General features: G+C 32.6%; 2 pseudogenes across 1 annotated transcript; both read right to left on the bottom strand.

The window, feature by feature from the left end:
• Window positions 1-3,313: 3,313 nt before the first annotated feature.
• On the bottom strand, window positions 3,314-5,976 carry LOC148278813 (phenoloxidase 2 pseudogene; annotated as a pseudogene). Its single transcript, XR_015823070.1, has one exon. The product of XR_015823070.1 is annotated as a phenoloxidase 2 pseudogene (transcript).
• Window positions 5,977-17,886: 11,910 nt separating this feature from the next.
• On the bottom strand, window positions 17,887-19,998 carry LOC148278812 (phenoloxidase 2 pseudogene; annotated as a pseudogene).
• Window positions 19,999-20,316: the final 318 nt, after the last annotated feature.

Here is a 20,316-nt window from a genome sequence, read left to right as displayed (position 1 = left end):
TTAAGCGTCTGAGCGTAGGCCATACCTTTTTTAATGATTTAAAAGTTTATAGTATATAAATATGGCATGGCATAACCACGAAAGGACAGAAAGAATGAAGAAAAGAACTGATATGAGCTTGTATTTCAATTTTAAATTCACGTTTAGTCAAAATAGGTGATAACACGAGTTGTATCCGTTTTTTTCCATACGTCATCTGAATTTTTTTTTTTTACAACCCTTCAAAATGGGATGTCAAGAAGACGAAACTGATCATTTTCGTCACCCGTTCGTTTTGGTACTCATTTTGAAATTTGAAAAATCGGACACAACCTAAGCTGACATCCAATAAATGAACAATTTAAAAAAAAAAATACTAAAGCCCGTTATTTATTGGTCAGTACAAGATCTTGTGCAGAATTTGGTTCAATAAATATTGTGTCGTAAACACACAAATTGGATGAAATATGTGGTCTAATTCCAAAAACATAGAACACGTCCTTTTTTTAACCAATATTTGCGCTCACATTCCACTTTTATATTGTTAACTGTCATCTGTCAACTTCAATATTCAATGCGTTTTAAATTATTTTGCATTGCTGGTGTAATTTTATTGATTTAATTTGAGTAATAACTAAGAATGGTCGTTATATAATCAACAATATTTTTTTTGAAAAAACAAAATAACTATGTAGATATCTCATATCTATATATTGTTTTTTTATGTATTGTTGATTGCGTCAATTTATTTATCCTCCGATTTTATTTGTTCTACCTTCTTATTTTTGTTGAATCTTTATCAAGCACGGAACATGAATAATAATGACTGCTGATACTGCAAAAGCTGCTAGGAGCAAATGCTTACAATCCATGTTGATCTAGAAGCTTTATGTCGGTTGTTGATCGCAAAAATAATAATACGCTGTTAGTTGTCAGTAACGGCGTCGTCACTTAATAGATCGCGAACTGTCAAATGTCAAACAACCCGTAGACTGGAATGGCGTCGAACACTGCGTACTGCGCAAGCTTACGCGCAGGAAACTGCCCAATGTAAAACAGCTAATAAAATGGCCCAAGATTTGGCACAATAATGGAACGTAGTTATGCAGAAAGCAGCCAGTCCACAATTTCTGAAAAATAAGATATAGATGTTATCGTGTGCAGTAAGGTTGATATTATGTTCTGCTAAAAACAGCCAGACCGCTTTCATATAAAAAACTGTATTAATCACCTCCAAAAAAGGGTGTCGATCACAAAAACGACATTTCTCAATTTGCAGAAAACACGCACAAAACTAGAAAAATCTTATGGTACTTTAAAAATCTTTTAAACTGGTCAAATACACAAAAAGGTTCTTGTTTGTAATATAAAAAAAATATGTGTTCATTGTTTATCGTTTGTTTAAGTCAAAAACATTCAAACTATTGTGTAGATTTTATAATTCACTCATTTCACAAAATGGCTATTATCTCAGTCTCACTTTTCTATGGCTGGCTGCTTTCTGTATAACTAGGTTCAATTATTGTTCAAAAAACTGAGCAAGAACTTGCACAAGATCTTGTACCATTTATGCGCAATGTAAAACGGCCGTAAGCCATAGTTGTGTTATTTAAACATCCACATCTCCTCAACTCTTCCATTTGTTGACTTTAAAAAAAAAGAGCTGAACCTTTATTAAAGGTAAGATCTATCTAGCTCAATACTCAACTTTTATACTGCTTTTTCTACCAGAAAGTTAAATCAACAATATTTTGAGTAGGTATACAGGGCGTGAATTTGTAGAAAAACCACTTAAACGAACTAATTTTTTAACATTTTATTCAATATATTATGCTAACTTTCACCCGCCTCGCGGTATTAGAGATAAATTAGTTTTATCGTTTAACAATGAGAATTTTAGAATGACACATTTTTTCGTGATAAAAATTATCATGTATTGATTGCTGGTCTTTGAAAAAAGTAAGAATAACGACGGTTCGTTAGTCTTTGGTGACGTAGCATTGTTTTAATGCTTTAATACTAATTCTTTTTTCCGCTAGGAATTTTTCAAGTCATATTTTTTCGGAATGAAAAATAGAATGCTTCTGACGTTTATCAACATTCTGACTATTTCTATGCAAAACACCTAAATCGGTTCCTCTTTTGCACATCGGAAGAAGAATATTTTTTTTCACAAAAAAATTCTCGGGGGAGTGTAATTCTTTTTGGGATGAAAAGTAGTTTATTTCACATCTCAGCTATCCAACTAAGACGATCGGTCGCTTCGTTGTGACGTGAAGGAAACACAAAAAACACACATACACATTTATAATATTAAGTGCGTGTATTTCTCTCATAATCGTTCTCTTTCCATACCTTATGGTGCATAGGGTGCTGCATTGGTACATCAACAGCAGTGAAAAAAAATTTTTTTCTTTGATTTATTTTTTTTATTTTTACATTTTTTTATTTAAAGCACTAACTTTGTGGATCATTGTTTTATTTTTAAGAGATAAATTAAATAATTTTGTTTTATTAACCATATATTATATTGCCATATAGTATTCTAACCATATATTGTTCATCTTTACATGTTCATCTTTTATATATTTTATCAGTTGCCGAAACTAGTCGTTTGTGACTGTAAAAAGTGGTTCAGAAAACAAAAGTATTTATCTCTCAAATATGCCCATTTTTTTCTACCGAAGGTAAAATGATCAGTCTTACAATGAAATATTCTAGTGTAAAAACACCTTTTAAAATTAAAATTTAATTTCAACCATGTCGGGAATCGAACCCGAGACCTCTTGCGTCGTAGGCAAACGCGCTGACCGTTGCACCACGAGGCGGACGTTATTTCTTTAGTTAGTTTATATGACATAGTATACAAACAAATGATATAAATTTACACTATCTCTACAGCTAAAACTTTTTTTAATATCAAAGTTCATTAAGTAAACGTGGAACCTATTAATATTTCATTAAAACTTTTTTTATTTTTGATATATTCAGGCAACATATCATATGTTTTAATTCATTTAAACACCAAACTATTTCGATATTATGATATTTATATGCATGGAAGTCTTTTTTTCTTATTTATGTATTTTATTTATGAAATATTTGGGCACTCGATTAATAAAGATGTTAAATATAAATACTAAAGCATAAGTCAATTTTTTAATGCATATAAAATATAACTATTTTTCATTTTTGATAAAACAAATGTACTTTGAATATTATTATTTAGGGAGAGAAATTGACAAAAAAAAGGATCAAAGTACTGAATAAACAGGCAAACTTTATTTTTATGTAAATAAATAAAATATGTGTGTATAATGTAAATAAAACAAGATTTAATATAAGATAAAAATGTATTTTGTCATTTAGTACACCTGACAAAAATATTATTTGGTAAATGCCGAATCATTTTCGTAGGGGTCGAGAATACACGGAGGGTTTTATGGTTTATTGGCAGGAACTACAGATATTGTTTTAGCTGGTTCTTGAGTTTTGATAACAATGCGATCCTCAAACTTAACGGTAATTTCTTGGACCTTCATGTTGGGTGTGAGGAACTGAGCGAGAGTCGTACAACCATCTCGGCCAACGCGGTCGAATGGATATCCCATCGTCCTTTTATCTGGATATTTTTTGTCTTGAATACCGCAGAAACTATCAGCGTCATTACACAATCCGGAAATATCTTGCTCAACTTTGTCATCCTCATAATTAGAAATCATAGCAAACAAATCAAATACCATTCCGTTTGTTGTTCCTTTGGGAACGAACATGTGCTGAGGCCAGCCGCAACCACAAAAGTTGAAAGCATATAAATTTGGACTGTTCTCTGCCGGGCGATTAGTATCAAGATCACGGAAGGTTCTCTCAAATGGAATAGTCACAGAAGAATCCAATGAACTGTGCTTGATTACGTTATCTCCAGGTTTAAGTGTGACTCTAAATCTGTCCATTTCAATCATAAATAGCCTCTGTTCATCGAATTGCATTACAACGCCATCTTCTTTGCACCTGGGAGCCATGAAAATGCGAGCTGTTCCCAGTAATTGTTGAGTGCCAGAATTTTTGGCATTAATAACAAAACAAAAGTCTTCATTTTGAAGATGTGTAAATCTTACTAGAACCGGACTTCGTGGAGTATAGTCCATTCCACGAGAAAGATCTACATCACTTTTTTGCCAATGCGTAATGAGTTGATTAGCGGGTTTTTTGTCAATAGTTACCTGTACACTAGTTACACACACGTTTTTGAACTCGAGTTGAGCCACGGTATATTTGGGTTGTTTATTTTTATGGGATAAGAATATATCGTTTATGTAATTATGCCAACGATAAAAAACTGGATCTCTCATGGCTGTTGCAGTATCTCCCATAACTGCAAATGATTCCTGGAACCGACCATCGGGATCATGACAAAACGCAAAAATCATATGCCCCAAGTTGTGCAAACTACCATAACTTCCTGGTGTTAACATAGATGCTTCAACCATATTTCCAAGAACGTCGATACCAGTTTGTTCCGTAAGAACAACATCTTTGCCATCTGTTGTTTTTGCTACACCTTTTTCAATAGCCTCCTTTATATTCTTTGCCCAAAGCTCAAGTTCTTCGATTTTAAGAGTAAATTCATCAAATGGTCGATCAATATCAGACAACGTAGCATTCACAAAGCGAGGTGGCCATGCTCTGCTTGCAACGGCAACTTCAAGTTTTGGAAAATACCCTTCTTTAACCGTTAGTCTCAGGTTGTCAAAACTTTTAACGCGAGGCAAATTATTACTGAATCGTTCTGCATTATATCTTGCCAACACTTGGTGATGCATGTAATAGAAAAGTTCACCACGTCTATCTTTGTCTACAATAGCACGGTTTTCAGCTCCTGTTGGGTAAACAAGATGCCAATGCCAGTGATGAGTATTGATTCCAATATCCTCACGGAAGTATGCAACCTTTTGTTCAGGTTCCCTCGCGTTTGCAGTAAATTCTTGTGGGAGTTCAATTGGTTCTCTTATCGCTTTGGGAACCACAGCCGTTTCTTGACGTATTGCAGAAAATGCATTACTATCGATAAATTTTCCTGGGAAGGACTGAAGGAAATTTGGTAGCAATACATTTTTAGTATCGGTTCGATGAAGAAGTGCAACGGACAGTGCATAGTTAAACAGGTATGGGTTAACCCTTTCGTGAGCATATGCTGCCACTGATATTAAATCATCCACGGTTCTTTGGTCCATAAAAATACCAATGAGTTTTTCAGCCATTTCTACGTGTTTGGGTAGAAATAGGGTGAAGTTGTCTTTTATACCCAACTTTAGCGGAATAGTCAGGTCTGGAAGAGTAATATTATTGACAGAAATAACTTTTCTGTCCGATGTATCAAATCTTTTCTTTACGTCTTCACTTATAGGCTGATAACGTTCTTTCAAAAATGTTGTTGGAACATCGAATACTGCCATAGCATCGTTACCTCTAGGTAATATAATCGGCTCAGTTGGGCGATCAAATAAAAAACGGAGAATTTCTTCTTGAGAATACGCCGATGCTGTCGTAGTTGTTCCACCACTCGCTGGAGTACCTGGTTTAGCTCCTGCAGCTGGAACGCCTGTCTTGACTCCTCCGGCTGGAGCACCTGTCTTGGCTCCTGCTGTACCAGCCCCTTTGGCGCCCGCTGCAGCCCCTGCCGCAGCTCCCGCTACAGCCCCCGCCGCAGCCCCTTTAGCCCCAGCAACTCCCGCAGCTCCCTTAGCCCCAGCAACTCCCGCAGCTCCCTTAGCCCCAGCAACTGCCGCAGCTCCCTTAGTCCCAGCAACTGCACTCGCTGCCACTCCTCCTGCACCGGCGACCGCAGCTGCTTTTCCTCCCCCAGCACCGGCAGCCGCCGCAGCACCAGCAGTAGCAGCAGCCGTTCCGCTTTTGGCAGGAACAGCTTTAGCAGCTGGCTTGGCGGGTTTAGCGTTGGATGACATTATTGTAATATTCAACTCCAAAATAAAATGTAAAGATTAAACTAAAAACCACCTATTTATAATGATATTGCCTTTGTAGTGCCACGCGCAATTTAACTATTTTTCATTTGACTTTGAATAAATTGATAACAAATTGATTTCGTAAATTACACAATCCTTACCGCATACAAAGCGTTGTGCGGTTTGTTTTACAAAAAAATATGAAATGCAAATTAATTATTTCAATTTATTTAATGTCTATTACAGAAATATTCAATTAAAATACATGACGAAAGCATCTTCTTCTTCTTATCGTTTCTTTCCCCGATGGAGGTTGGATGTCATCGTAGCAATTCTTGCTTTGTTGGCAGCTGCCCTGAACAAGGACCGAGTGCTGCAATGGAACCAGTCTCGCAAGTTCTTTAGCCATGAGATGCGCCTTCTACCTGCACTGCGTCTTCCTTCGATCCTTCCCTGTATAATGATTTTTAAAATGTTCATCAAGCACTAAGCACCAAGCTACTTAATTACATATAATTAATCCTTAATCGCTTGATTATTTTTTATAGTATTTTTTATTAATAACGATATTTTAAATTCTAAAAAAGGAATGAAAAAGAATTTTTAAAAAAAAGAGGAAAGCGAAAAAAAATAAAATATATTTTATAATACGTAATTGTACAGCACAGTGCCATCTGAAGTTGGGCAATTTACAGCGTTACCTTGTTGATTCATGTACCATCCTATGACTCATTTTATCTTTGTGAACTACAGATGGAGAAACCTGAACCTTTATGCATCCTTTGTACTATTTTGGCAGTATTTCTAATTTGCAATATCACAAAATTGTTTGTATTATTTGTTTTAGGTATTTTTGATGGTTATTAGGATGGTTATTTTGTGGTATATATCAAATAAAATACACCACGCAAGAAAGGGTTAAGATTTCATCTCATAAACTTTATGTTTTGTCTCAAATTTAAAATATCATCACTCCATATATTATGGCGCCGACCATGTTTGAACATCTCATATAAAAAAGAGCAAAGGGTCCCATAGAACCGGGTCTTCTGAAAGTCATACTTCACTATTAAACTTGAAACATTTATTATTGGTGACCTTATTAACAAATAATGAAGACAGCAAATATATGTTGAATTTGGTTATTGTTTTAAAAGTACTTTAAGGAGAAGATCTTTGTATTCGCATAGTAATGTGAGAAAAATCAGGTAGACATAAAGTCCTACATTATCAATTTATGTGAACTAGTGTAAAAAAGAGAACAAGTATTTAAATATATCACAAAACCAGCAATATTTTGAGTTTTTCATATATTTTTATATAACATTACATACACAAAATTACAATTTATACAAAGTTGCTTTGACTATCTAACTATAGTTATTTACCCCGTTCTAAAATATACAAAAAAATAAATAAAATACAGTCAGTAATATATAGACGATGTGAAAAACATAGTACAAAATGGATTTAAAAAATAGTAAAAAATGCATTAAAAACATTTGAAAAATGTAGTCAAACCGTAATTAAAAAGGAAGTAAAAAATGTAGTAAAACCATAGTAGAGAAAAAGATAGTAGAGTAATATTTAAAAATCTAGTAAAATTCGTAGTAAAAATAGAATACATAGGTAGTAAGAAACATATTTAAAGTCATAGCAAAAAATAAATATATGTGTATAGCAAAAAGCGTATTTAAAAAAACATAACTGAATACCGAGTAAAAAGAGAAAAAGAACATAGTAAAATACAAAATCAAAGATGTAATAAAAAAATAATTATATGTACATAGTAAACAAAACAAATTAAAAAAAATATATAATAAGGACAGAGAGTAAAAAAGTTACGAGGATCAAAAATGTTTCTAGACAAAAGACTGGATTTCACCCCTTGGGAAGTCTTGAAGATGAATAAATTACACCAGGGATGGAAAAAATATTTTACAGAAGGGAATATGGAAGTCTAGGCATTTACAGGGCCTTTGACCCGTCATTAATTGGTTCAAAATGAATCCCTTCACAACAATAAAGGTTTCAGCTCTTAAACTATTCTAAAATCAACAGATGGGATAATCAAAGAAATATGAATGTTCAAACATAGGGAAAATGGTGAATGTTACACAGTGAGTATTCAAACCAGCTAATGACAGGTCATAAGCATTGTAAATGCATAGACTTCCATATTTCCTTTTTCGTCGCTCTTGTAATGTGTTAATATATCTAAAAAATTGATTTTAAAATGTCATTATGCATAAATCGCTCAAAGGGTTATATGTTTGTAAGCCATGGTGAGGGACATCACACAGCTTGTAAAATAATACTTTATAAAAATAAAAACTTCATTGTACGTTAACAAAGCTATTTCAAAGACATCACAGTTCGTAATTGAGGATATTATTACATATATTGGAAGGGAGGAGTGTGAATGTGTTTGTATATTTAAGGGTGTATGTGTAAGTGTGTTTAACTTTGGTTAGTTCAAGAATCGTCATTTATCGTTGTTTATTGAGTATAAATAACAGTTTTAATGCCTATAATATGTTTCTTCAATACAAAATAAAGTTTATAACAATTATCGAGATTTTAAAATAAACACCATGTTTTTAGAAGAAAACATGTCTTCATATCTTTATCATTTCTCTTTTGGCGAAAATTGCGGTTTTACAAAAATCGCTTGCAAAATTATTTGTTTTTTATGAATAAACTAAGGATATTGATAGTATCTACTCATCGAAATTATGATAATATGTTTATCGTAAGAGAAAAACAGTGAAGATAAGTATACTATACTGCGCAAAAGTAAAAAATAATTAAAAATTCATTTATGATAAAAAAATCTTAAAAATCGTGAAAACGAATAAGTTAAAAACTAATACAACATTTATGGACTTAAAAAAAGGGTTTGACGCAATAAACAGACAAAAATAATTCCACTTGTTTAGGTGAAATTAAAAATTAAAATTAAAGTGAAAGAATTAATTCAGCCAGATGAGTCTCGTCTATGAGGATTTTCACTTTTTTACTTCACAAAATTCAACATTGAAAACCCCTCCCGGATCAGTTTTAGAGGTCTTGTGACCTCTTTTCAGAAAACAGAAACATTTTTTTCAGCTTTATTCTTGCGGTGGGTTGTCAGGTCCGCCCGACGTTGGCGGTCGCATCTCGGTCCTGCACTACTCCGCAACGAGAACAACAGCTTGTTGGATGTACTCGCCATAGTGATTCCTGAAAAGATGACCAGAGTGGTTTCCCGTTGCCTTCTCTGGTGGATTTTTACAGGTTATCTTCTCTTCAATGGATAGTTTTGGTTTGGAGACGCCAGAAACTTGCCTTTCATCCTCTCGTTATCGGCTGTGATCACACTGTTGATGAACTGAAGTGCCCTCTTACGATAGAGAAAATTCAAAAGAAGTTTCTGAGATATCTCTACATGAGAGAGTGAGGGCATTATCCTTGGCTCTACTGCACTGAGTTTCTCCAGGATATGCATGGCTACAACAGTAGAGACAACAACTACTAGAGACTAGAAGGAATGTGTATTTGACTACACATTTTTATCGATAGTTGCGCGGTATGATCGATAATTCTGAGATTATGATGAGCATTGGTTTGTATGTTCCTGACCTGCGACAGCGTCAGCATATATTGTTTCATATTCCGATAAACAGGACCAACCTGCCCATGATCATGCCTGTTGGAAGGGCTACCGCTATGCTGAACAAGATCGTTCTGAATATTGATCTGTTCCATGTACCTGAAGGGGTTTTCTGGAGCAGGATTTTCCTACTACTTTGACATGAGTCTCCTTTATGTTTTTTTCTCTTTTTATAATATGAACGTATTGAATATATATTTGAAATGTATATGATATATTTGAAATAAATTAATTGAATTGAATTGAAAAATGAGTGTGATCCCATTGCCCAGGGTTCGCGACGTGGACGCTAACGAGTTGGACTAGTCAATGGTGTTGCCGGTGGAATGCAACTGGGCGTTCACAGCATTTTGTAGAATCACACCCTCCAGCAAGATGTGACTCACTGCGATCCTACTGACAATTTATTTTCTGTTACGACTTTTAGGCTAAGCTGAGCAGCATGATTTTTTTTTCAGTAAAAGATAGCATCCAGCACTAAAACGTGGTAAAAAATCACAAAATTTCGTTGTGGGAGAAATAGTTGATAAAATAGGGAGGAGAGGCGTAAGTGTTATATTGAGTTTAATTGGCGACTTGACGATGCGACGGGTAAGTTGCGAAACCGGTAATCATGGAAAAGTCAGTAAATGGTTATAACAAATACTTGAATTGAAAAAAAATTGTACTGTCAGCGACACGATATTCCAATATGTGAAAACACCGTTTAAATAAATATTTCATATCAACCAGGTCGGAAATCGAACCCAAGACCTTTCGCATGGTAGGCAAACGCGCTGACCATTATACCACAAGGCCGACAAACATATAATACAACTGTAAAAAGTAGTTTATTTATTATAAATAAAGTAATTTGCTTTAATACTTAACCTCAATATCAAATACATAGATGGCGCTCCAAACGCGCTAGCGAAATGTCACCGATATGGATATTCGCTAATAAGCGGAATGGGGAATGTTGTAGTACCTACATAAAAGTGGCCACTTGAACCCAACCTATGACAAGTCATAAGCCCTGTAAACCCTCGAATATCCATAATCTTGAAACAAAAATTCTACCCATCTCTGTAGTGATATAAATAAAAATAGTTTATTTAAAATCTACTCCGAAGTAAAACCAAAGTTCTGAGAAATAAGTGCACAATTCAAATAAAAAGTATACCTTATGTTAAAATAAGGTTTGTCGGCCTCGTGGTGTAGTGGTCAGCGCATTTGCCTTCTACGCAATAGGTGTCGGGTTTGATTTCCGACATAGTGTACATGAAATATTCATTAACACATCACCTAGACTTGATAAAGAAGAGGTATCCGAACTTTTTAAAAAGCAAGGGTGCCCGTCCGTAAATGCTATTCTATGGCTCAAACAGTTTTATATCGCCATAACTTTCATTTGATAAACGATTGAAAAGTCATTTGTTACTAGATACCGATTTGATAGTAACATTTACATTCACATAATACAAGGCTAGCACAACGCGAAAGCTTGTCAGTACCGAGGTTTGTAAACAAGTATGGCCAAAGAACACTTATTTATACAATTACTAAAATAATTAACAATTATATAATAATTTTATAATAAATTAAATAATTTTAATAAGATTCCTAAGATGATTTTAAAAGAAAATGTTGACAAAGATTTTAAGAAAAAAATAATTAAATGGTTAATGTGTAACAGAGCATTATATTGATTATCATTTAATGTCATTTATTTTAATTTTTATAAATAAATTTTGTGTGAAAATTAGATATGATTTTAGTTCTTAATAATGTTTATATTACTTTTTAAATTTATATAATTTCTCTAACGTTTCTCTTTGTAAAGGAAAAATAAGAAACCTGCTGACAAGCCGGTTTCGCGGTTTAGTGGGTTTCATTATTTTTCCTTTTATATTATTCTGTACATGTTTTTACCTTCTATAATAAAAAAAATAAAAAATAAATTCAAAAAAGCGTTTTTACACTAGAATATTTTATAGTCCCTGGACTGGCACCTAAGCGTAAGACTGATCATCTTACTTTCATAGAGATACGCTGCGATTGATTTACTAATGCAGTGCCCTATGCACCATAAGGTGCGGAAAGGGAATGATGATGATTATGAAATAATAAGGTTTCAATGAATTACTGAAAGATAAATATTTACTATTTATGTTTCAATGAATTATTGAAAGATAAATATTTACTATTTATTTACCAACTAACTGTAAGTAAAAATATTTTTTCAAAAATATCTGAACAGCAAATAATTTATTACAACTTACAAAAAAATATTTTTTCATATTGACATCCTGAACAGTGTTATGAAATTAATCTGCAAAAGGTACTTGTTTTACCAACAAACATGAGGTTTGAACGTACGCCTGTGAATAGGCAATTTGTTCAACATTTAAACTGTGCAAGTAAATATCAAACAGGAGCATAATTATTTATCAATTGAGGCGATTTCTACAGGAAAGTATTCTGGAAAATTTATAGAAAATCACTATAGACCAAACAAACAGAATGATTATAAAGAGTACGGAAATAATGGAAGGGATCAATCATGTTGGAATGCGAATTGCAGAAATCAAAGGAAAGAATAATATTTTAAAATAAATCAATTGAGTTGATACACCAAATTTCAATACTAATAATGGAGAACATTTAAACATTTAAACATTTGCATATTTGAACATTTGAACTTATGGAATCACAAACATGTGAAAAACTGATCCTGTATTGACTGGAATAACAGGGGTGACAACATCTAAAGCAGGAAAATATATCCGGAATCGAAAAACAAGATCAAAATCAAATTGAAAATAAATGTATATAAACTATGGAACAGAAGATCCTGGGAAACGATATTGTATAAAAAAAGTTGAGGCTACACAAAAAAATAAAATCGAGGAATAAAATAACTAAACAAAATACGTACATGGACGGACATTCACAAAAAACAAATTAATGAATCCTCAAGAAAAATTCGGAAAAACATAATGATTATTTGAAAACAGATTAAAAATATAAACTTAAGTCATAAAAATGTATAAATCTATAAAATATGGGAGAGATTCTATGGTTTTGAAGCATTAACCGTCAAGAAGTGCTTCAATTGTTATGGTTTTAATCGCAAAGAGAAAGATTCTAGTGCAGAAAAACCTGTATGTCTTAAATGTACAGATGCTCAGAAAGTTAGTACTTACAAGATCACTAAAGAACAAGTCAAATTCAACAACCGTCTTAATGTTATAAAAAATATACAAACATTGATCCTCACTGCCTTGTAAAAATTATAAATAGAAAACAGAAAAAATATTTGTTTATAAGTAAACAAGGAAAAGAAGACATTTTATACCTTAATGTTCAAAGCACAAAAAGCTAGTCTAGTAATTCTTAGCCAAATACGTGCCACTAAAGACATTGAAGATTGAGAAGAAAATTAAATTGGAGACACTACAGTTCGTTGCAATTCAAAAAGCACACATTAGGAGTCATCATGTTGATCAAAATAATATTTTTAAAAATATACATCTACTAAAGATACCTCGCAAATAAGTGTATGGATACTGTCCATTAAAATAAAAATGTTTTTTAGCAATATACACTATTCTTTATCGCTCTCCAAATGCTAGACGGAGTAAATTTATTAAATATTTTGGAAAATGTTGCAACACAACATCAAAAAACGATTAATTGATATTATAAGCTATAAATATTTGGGTAAATACATAGATTATAGGTAAAAATAGGAAAAAACATATAGCTAAACTAACAGATAAACTCAGATATTTATCTTATGTATTCCAAAGACTGAAAAATATTTTAACCAAATAAAAAAAAATGCATATTACGCTTTAATTCAATCATCAATAACATATGGTAAAATAGGGTAGGGAGGAGTCTTAGACGCGCATAGTCGTTCAATAGAAATTGCACAGAAAAATATAATTAATTTAATTTACAAAAAACATAGACAATTTCCAAGTAATAAATTATACGATGAGAGTGGACTCCTTAGTTTTAGAACATCAAATTTATTTCACTGCCTGAAATATGTTTACTTAAATATGGAATTGTTTAGTAATAATTTAAATCGTATTAGTAATAGATCCGATAGTTTACTGTCAGTTCCAGGATGCAGAACTAAGTTCGCATAGAGGCACGCTCCTCACATGTTGGTCAAAAATCTTTTAATCTTCTAACTGAGGAACTACAAAACATTAAATAACAAGTACAGTTTAAGTAGGTTTGAGGTCTTGGATAAGCACGGAAGGAACAGACAAGCACATTCTTTAAAAAAAAGAATTAAAATTAAGAATAAATGCATACTGCATAAAAATCATGTTTTCGTAAATTCAGCATATGTTAATTTTCTTTTATTTTTCTTTTCTTTTCGTTTTCATATCATACCGTATTTATATAATATAAACTTTTTAATTATTAAAAAAGGATTGGCCCACGCTTAGACGCTGAATTTTTTGTAGGCATTTTTTTCCAATTTATGTTATGGCTTATTTTAAGATTTGTTTGTTTAAAGTGTATTTTTGTTGTTATATTTCTATCTAAATAATATATGTATGGAAAAATAAACAAATAATAAAAAAATATATTGAAATATTGTAATTAAAAAAAAAAGTGAATATTATACATTTAAATGAGATGACGCAACTTTTCAAAGAAGGGACGAGAATAACAAAAACGACAAGTACTCTAATCGACTTGGTTGTATCAAATGATTATGAATTGGGTGTAAAATTATTAGACACACATAAGGTACTACCACACGGTACTACCACAATCGAGAAGAAAAAAACAGAAAAACAAAAAGAACAATAAGAAAGATGGAATAATGCGATAGCTAATAATTTATACAATATCTTTAAACAAAACAATTTGAACAAATAATGCAATTAACAATTAACAATACGAAGAGAAAAGATTTTTTTTGAAACTAGAAATGCCATTAATAAAACAATTTCAGATAAATGTGTAACTTTTTTAAATAAAAAAAAATGGTATTCCAGAGAAGTAAGAGACCTGCGAAACAAAAAAGATACATGTTAAAATTTATTTCAACAGAGAGGGAAAACGTTTTTGAGAAGGGAATATGGAAGTCTAGACATTCACAGGGCTTATAATGCCAAGACTTCCATATTCCCTTCCCAAAAACGTTTTCCCTCTCTGCTGAAATAAATTTTAATATGAACAACTCCCTAGGGAGAAAATCCAGCCAGTCTGCAAGCATTTGGACATACTCAAACATTGTTAAAAAAGATACACTTTGCAATGTTTCAAAATTATAAGGAAAAGTTGTAACAATTTTAAATTATGAGAAGAAAATATTCAGCAAAACTTAAACATACAAAAAGACAATATTTTCTTCACAAAATATAAGAAGAAAGGTGAAATCCAACAAGAATGTGGAAGACACTTAAAACAATGATAAAAAATAACCTTTAAATACGAGTATAAACGACGCTTACAATTTCCGGGAACCAACATAAGTTCTACTCAAGCCAACTCCTTTAATGAATATTTTGTGTCGACTATTAACGAAACTTACAACAGTATAGAGAAAATAAATGAAGAAATGACACATACCAGAGAAAACAATAAAGAATTTTTACTGAAAAAAAATACTAATAATAATCTTAAAGTTTTTCTTAAAAATATACAATCGAAACTCAGCTTTAATGGAATTACCATTAAAATACTAAAAGATGCTATGCCAGGTTTGGTAAATACTTAGTGCAAATAATCAATCTTTAAAAACAGAAGAGTTCCGCGGTTATAGAAAGCCACAATAGTTATAATTAGTTATTATTAATAGTTTATTATTAACCAAAATTGTTAAATACCAAAAATCAGGAATAATAAAAAAGGAAAAGAATTCTAACCTCTCAAAACGAGTCCAAAATATCAACAACTAGTGAGATTTATTACAAACAATAAACTTGTTGTATGTCTTGACAAAATTAAAATAATTATAGAAGAACAATCTGGATTCAAAAACGATAATTCATGTGAAACAGCTCTTAATACCGTAATAGATGACTGGAAATAAAAAAATGACAAAAATGAATATTTTTTTTGTGGATTTTTTAGATTTTAAAAAAACATTTTAGACAATGAAAAAATCATTTCGATGGAACAAGAATATTAGATAAATTTTAATTCACTGGAATAAGATGAAATTCGTTACTTTGGTTTAAAAGCTACTTAAATAACATATTTCAAATAACGAGTTAGTAATATTATTTCGGATCCAATAGAACATAATTTAGGAGTACCCCAAGGCTCAGTGCTGGGATCTATATTGTTTATCATTTGTAGATAAATGACATCTCTAAAACATTGCAGAATTCAGCTTTTAGCAGATAATCCTCTTTTTCACATTTAAATTATAATTAAGAAGAAGTGAATAAATTAAAATTAAATTCATGAATATTGGAAGAAAAACATAAGCTCAAGAATACAATATTTATATTGATTATCTGGCTATAAATTCAGTTAAAAAGTTTCACGAAGTTTACATTTGTACATAGATAAAAATAAATTTTAAAATATTTTATTTTATTTATTTATTAAATTAAATAAACAAATATAATATAACAATATAAATAAACATAAAAAGTCAAACAAAGTATTCAAAAAACAAAGGATAATAACATTTCAATGAAATAATTACGAATGAAATACATATTGATGCAGAGGCGGTTTCTTAGTATGTGCATAAGTGCAGTGCACTTCCAAGTAAAAATTTGTGTAAATAAATTAGTTTTTTTGTTGAAAGTAAAAATATGTTATAAGTAGGTAGAAAGAAACAGGGATTCGTTGCAATATTATACACGTAAACACCATAATATTCAATACTAGCGCCAAAAGATCTAGCGAAATCGACTCTAGCGGACGATTTTTTCATTTTGTCTACGCATGCGCAATCGTCCCAGTGCATATTTTGTTTTTACTCTGAATTTGAAAGAACTATATTATATCTCCTAAAATCGTCATTCGAGCGAGACAGACAATGCTTCATACCGATGAATTGTGCGTTAGAGAGAGAAGATAATATACATATTCCGGGCATTGCCGACGCATGCGCAGATTTGAAGTTCGTTTGAAATGTCACTTTGAACATGCGTAATGACATGGTATTAGTACAAATTTAGTTAACTATAACGTGCGTATTATGTTGGGCGCATTTAGCGTTTCTAGTTCCGATGCGCGGGCTGTCATACTACTGCTCGTTTATCACGTTAGACCTATCATATTATTATAATATTATTGAGATTAATAATATACAAGTTGACAACATGTAAAAAAATGCATTGCCAATGTTTTCGGTCAGGAGCCGCCAGTGATTGATAGTAAAAATAGTAAACAAGAAAATCCCACAAAGGCATGGCCGGTTCGTGGGTACCTATACAAAAAAGATTATGAATTTTTGGTCCTATATTAAATAGACGAGTGTAATATTTTTGTGTTATATAAGAAAGAGAAAAGAAAATATTCTGTGAAAGATCGAAAGATACTTTTTTATTTTATAGTAATTAAAAAAGGAAATAAAAAATATAAAAAAACATTTAACGTTCATATCTTTGGTTTGAATCCAGGATAGTGTTGTTTTTTAAAAGAAGGCAAATTTTGAATGCTTCGGATCTATGAAATATAATCAGTAAAAAAAAATTTCAAAATTAAGGGAAGATTAAGAATTATTATGTTTATAAAAATTAATGTTCTTTTCTATTAAACAACCATAAATCCACATGTAAATGACTGTTCTTCTATAATATTTTTATGTAATAATAAAAAACTTACAAATTCTTTAAAATAAGGTGATGTGAATTTTACTAAAAAAATATATACATTCTAATGAAGAAATACTGCAAATATATGGCCTTATCATAGTAAAGTAGCAAATAAAATGTAATGGGGCAATTTTTTTTTAAAAATGAATAAAGGGGGTAAATAAAATATAAATTTTATCAAATTTAACTAACAATGTCATACATACGAAACAAGAGATATTTTTTTACCAATATGGAGAATTACAGAGTCTCGAAACTCGTGGTACAAGGAATTGAAACTTTTCTAATTGGTCTTAAGAAATAAAAGAAATCCTTGAAATTAAAAAAAAATGACTATTTTATTACTATAACAAAAAAAACATTTTTCCATGAATATATGTGGAAAAAAACAGTTAATTCATCTCTAACGTTGCACGTCGTTCACAAAATAACGTTTGATTCGCTCTGAAATCCAATCTAAATTCTATACCGTAGAGTATTCACGTTTCATAATGAGTCATTAAGGAGTTGATGTAGTAGGTTTTACAACAGGAACAACCGAAACAGCAGGCTCGGCCTTTCTGATAACTACGCGATCCTCGTGCTTGATGATGATCTCTTGGGTCTTCATGTTCGGAGTAAGGAAGTTCGCGAGAGTATCAACTCCATCCCTTCCCACGCGGTCGAATGGATAGCCCATAGATTTCTTATCGGGGTACTTCTTATCCTGAATGCCGCAGTAACTATCAGCGTCGTTACATATTCCAGAAATGTCCTGCACAATTTTGTCATTTTCGTAGTTTGAAACCATAAGAAACAGGTCGAACTTCATCCCAGCAGTAGTTCCTCTTGGTATCAACATGTGTTGAGGCCAACCGCAACCGCAGAAGTTAAATCCGTAAATTGCCGGATCAGTGTCAGCTGGACGGTTTGCATCTACACTGCGGAAAGTCCTCTCGAATGGAATTGTTACCGAAGAATCATTGCAGTTTCGTCTTATATTATTATCTCCTGGTTTGAGAGTTATCCTGAATTTATCAATTTCAATCATGAATAATCTTTGTTCATTGAAATTCATCGCTACTCCTCCCTCTTTAAACTTAGGAGCTATAAACACACGGGCGTAACCGACCAATTGTGCCTTTGAAGCGTTTTTGACAACGGCAATTATGTTAAACGCCTCTTGTTGCAAATGAGTAAATCGTACCAATACTGCACTTCGAGGAGAGAAATCTAGTCCACGTGACAGATCTACATCACTTTGTTGCCAGTGAGTAACAAGAGTATTAGCGGGCCTGTTAGGTATTGTTACTTGTACACTTGTCACACTAACATTTGTGAACTCCAATTGGGGAACGGAATATTTCGGTTGTTTGTTTTTGTGAGACACAAATATTTCATTAATATAATTGTGCCAGCGATAAAATATCGGATCTCGCATAGCAGTTGCAGTATCTCCCATCACTGATAAAGGTTCCAAAAACCTACCATCAGGATCATGACAACTAGAAATCACAACATGCCCTAGGTTATGCAGATCTCCATAAAGAGTGGAGTTTGGTGTTAGCATTGACGCTTCTATTATATCACCGAGAATATCAATACCAGTAGTTTCTGATAAAGGAATCTCGGTTCCAGAAGAATTAACGATAACTCCTTTTGCAATAGCTTCTTTGATATTCTTTGCCCATAATTCGAGATCGTCAATTTTAGCGACGAGATCAGAGCCACGGTTAACATTGCTAGGCAGAGTGTTGGCTTGTCTGCCAGGCCATGACTGACTTGAAATTAAAACACTTAATTTAGGAAAATATCCTTCCTTCATAGCCACTCGCAAATTGCTAAAACTTACTACGCGGGGTAAATCATTTGCAAAACGTTCAACATTATATCGCGTAACTATTTGTTGATGCATGTAATAAAATAGTTCTCCTCGTCTATCCTTGGCAACGAGACTACGATTGTTAGCTCCTGCGGGATAAACCAAATGCCAATGCCAATGGTGAAGGTTGATACCAATATCTTCACGAAAATACGCTATCTTCTGTTCAGGTTCCTTGGAACTGGCAGAAAATTCCTTATCAAGAATGATCGGTTCTCGGACTGCAATGGGGATAACCGATACTTCTTGGCGTGCGGCAGTAAACGTAGTATTTTCAACAAATTTCCCCGGGAAACACTGAAGAAAGTTAGGAATCAATACGTCACGTGTGTCTGTTCTGTGCAGTAAAGCAACAGACAGTGCATAGTTAAACAGGTAAGGGTTGATCCGGTCATGACAGTAGGCTGCAACAGATATTAAATCTGAAACATTTTTTGGTTCCATAAATATTTCAATAAGCTTTTCAGCAAACTTAATATGATCTTTGCGGAAGAGACTGAATGCAGATTTTAAACCCAACTTTAGTGGAATAGAAATGTCAGGAAGACTGATGTTTTTAATCGGAATAGGTTTTCTAGTTGAATTGTCGAATCTTTTCTTAATGTCGTCGCGGATCATTCGGATCCGATCTTGCAAGTATGAGTCAGGAACCTCGAATATAGCCTTCGCATCATTGCCTCTCGGCGTAATGATCGGCTCTGTTGGCCGCTCGAACAAAAGCTGCAAAATCGCCTTTGTTGAATAAGACATCTTAACTTTGCGCTTGTGTTGGATGTAAAAAAACTCAACTGAGAGACGTATGTTTGATTTTTCTAATGAACCATTAATTTATACTCCAAAATAGACATGTAGTGCTTCGTGCAAAATTGTCTATTTTTATATTTAAAACAACATTAATAGTAATCATCTATTTTGCGGTTAAAAATAGGCAACCACAAGAAAATTGTAACACTTTTTGGAGCTAGTACTTCTTAAGTTGCGCCAGTTTCAGAATAGTACTTGTTTTAGATAGTTATAACCTAAAAAAACCAACGGCCGGCCTCGTGGTGTGATGCTCAGCGCATTTGC

This window comes from Micrasema longulum, unplaced genomic scaffold (genome assembly GCF_059751315.1).
Source record: "Micrasema longulum isolate JH-2025_06_02 unplaced genomic scaffold, ASM5975131v1 h1tg000824l, whole genome shotgun sequence".
NCBI lineage: Eukaryota > Metazoa > Arthropoda > Insecta > Trichoptera > Brachycentridae > Micrasema > Micrasema longulum.
This window is presented reverse-complemented; position numbering and strand designations above follow the sequence as displayed.